The following is a 3,110-nucleotide window of genomic DNA, read 5'->3' as shown; positions in this document are numbered from 1 at the left end:
TTGGCGTTTGTAACTGTAGCTCACTGCTGCCCCCAACTGGCTCTAAATGCAGTTGTTTATCAAATGTCTATGATAAACATAAAGTTGCCTGATTTGTCGGAATCTACATGAGCAGAACTTCACATTAAGAACACATTTAACCCCATGCTGCAAAATTTCCCCAAAAACAGTGTAGAAAAAGTGAAAGATGCTGCAGATTCTGTCTGTACGGCTACATTATGGTCAGTATGTATGTGGCGTATTCATGTCATAACAACAATACCTCACCCAGGGGCTGTTTTTGCTGTGGTTTCATTCTCTTCTCACTGACATAAATGTCTAGACGCTGTCTATACTTTTGTACATTCCTGAGGGAAAAGTCACCATCAACAATAAACTTATTTGTGTCCAAACAGACATGAAAGAGAGCATTTTATAGCAGAATAATGACAGCAACAGTTATTTCATTTTCATAATGCTGTGTTTGATCAGATGCCAGGGAACAATGTGTCCGAGACTTGATGGAAACGTCAAGCGACGCTTTGAGTCTATATTTTGAAATATTATTGCAGACTGTTTTAATTTATTCAGAACTTTTTTTTTTCTGTGATCAAAGCTGCATTTTCAGCATCAATACTCCAGTCTCACACGATCCTTCAGAAATCATGCTGACTTGCCGATACAATAAAAAAACAAAACAATTCTTATTATTATAAATGTTGAAAATAGTTGTGCTGCTTCATATTTTTCAGGACACTATATATATTTTTTTTTTGTTGAAGATTCATTAATGAATAGAAAAAAATGCATAAACAGCATTTATTTGAAACAGAATTGTTTTTGTAACCATGTAAAAGTCTTTACTGTCACATTGTATGCATCCTTGCTGAATAAAAGTATAACAAAAATCGCTAAAAATAAATAAATCAAATACTGACATCCACATCTATGTATATACTATATTTTATAATATTAACTATTGTAAAATATATACATTTTGAATGTCATTAATGTCAATGTTTTTACAATGTGGTTATTTCATCCATGTGTGTGTGTGACCTCACCACTCTTTTTGGTTGTGCAGCTTTAACCAATGATCATGCTTTCATTTATGTCTGTAATCGTTCCTCTCAACATGAAGGTGTGGTGTCTGATAGCCTGATCTGATACAGCTGTGATCTGCGCTCATGGCCTTTAGCAAGTTAAAGTTTTGAGCTGATAAATTAAACCCATATGATGAAGAGGAGCCATCTAGTGGTAACTTACTAATAACTGCAATGCAATGCTTGATTTCCCTAGAAGTTTATTTTCTGGCTATCTTTGCATGCTTTTATTTGTAGGGGGATAGAGGACATTCAGCACGCAGCTCTATAAAGGTCAGTTCTGATTCGAAAACAGGTCACATTCACCACTTCAAAGAGCTCCTATCATAAGGAATCAAATGTTCCCTGATCATCTGAGAGTAAAGAGCTCATGGTGCTATGAAAACACTGCAACCTTCTCAAAATGTCCTCCTCAGGGAAAAAACAACTAGTTCTGAATTTTAAAAACTTCTGAGATCAGAGACATGAATTTATAAACAACACATTATTCACTGAGGTAATAAAGAGGAATCAGGACAGATGCAAGTATTTCTAAACAACAATGTGCTCAAAGCCTGTGCTGTTTCTGATTGTGTGTAGCACCTACGGTGCTGCAGATCATTAAAAAGTAGTCATTTTAGTCTGATCACAATAATTTGCAAATCATATTTCAGCAATGATGGTTTTATCGTAGTAAAGATCGTAGTATTTTGCAGAAGAAAATATATAAAGAACCCCTGAAGAATAGGAACAAGAAGTGTCTCTCGCTGTTTAACTGTGGTCGGGAAGTTCACCGTTTGATTACCCTACATGACCAGAGTCAGGGGACAGCTGTCATACACTAACAACCACAATCTATGCTAAGCTACGCTAAAAGTGCTACCTCCAGACCCGGAGATCGGCTGAATGGATTCAGAAACGGTAAAACTCAGCTGTTTAACTCTTGGGGAGGTGTAAAATGAGCCTATTTCCAAAAAAAGTGGAGTGTTCCTTTAAGCATGCTTCCATTCTTGAGATCAGATTATATATGGTGTCTTATTGATATGTTTGTTTCTATATACCTCCTGTAATTTCAAGTCAATCAGATCATTGCACACTGAGATATGGGTCTCCATGTGTTCACACTGTCCGGTGGCCATTTTGAAAGCCGTCTAAAAACTTTCACCAAAAGGGGAGCCCCTTAAATGTGCATTTTTTTTTCTCTAATATGTATTTAGCTGAACGTGGACTAGTCTAGATGTTGCAATGTGCTTAGATGACACTTCATTATGAATATATATCTGATCGACTTTGTTGCTTGATTTTAGTCTTCTGTTTTTCTTCGTGATTTAACTTTGTACCTTCAAAAAAAATGATAAAAAAATAGTTAAAAATTGTCCTTAAAATAAAGAAGAATTTTTAATAAAACATGATGTGAGCTTAATGGGAACAGGGGTTATTAAGCACAGCCAGACTTTTTGAATTTAATGATGTATATCTTAATTGAAATGCTTTTGTCATTTAAATTTTTTTTTGATATTTTTGTGTGAGAGATTAATATTTTTTGTTTTTATACTGAAACCAATATCTTGTGCACTAAACATGTCTCAATGTAGATTTTGGTGAGCTTAATAGCTTCATTTACCCTAATACTGTAAAAATATTTTTATTTTGCTGCTTAAAATGTTTTTTTTTTTCTTCATATTATAAAAACATAAACACTTATTTTGGTGTGTTTTGTGATATTCAACCTAAAAGACCTAAAAAACACCCAGACAATAATGTTGAACTTATCAGTCTTGTGTAATTAAAATGTTTTAAAAAATATGTCAAACATCTCGATTCAGTACAACCATGAATAAGACAGAATAAAATGTATAAAAGCTGTAAATCGACACTTATAAATAACATTCTAGACTGAGTTTCTTTAAAAAATAAATAAGACTACTAGTAGAAGTAGTGTTAAAACAGACTGACAGGCACAGGAGCTAGATAAAATATGATATTTTCATTTCATATGAAACATATCAATAAGTCTTTTCCTTGTTGCTGGTGGTGTTCTGTTGTGAT

The sequence above is a fragment of the Barbus barbus genome (assembly GCF_936440315.1).
Source record: "Barbus barbus genome assembly, chromosome: 41".
NCBI classification, from domain to species: Eukaryota; Metazoa; Chordata; class Actinopteri; order Cypriniformes; family Cyprinidae; genus Barbus; species Barbus barbus.
Note: the sequence above shows the minus strand (reverse complement) of the source record.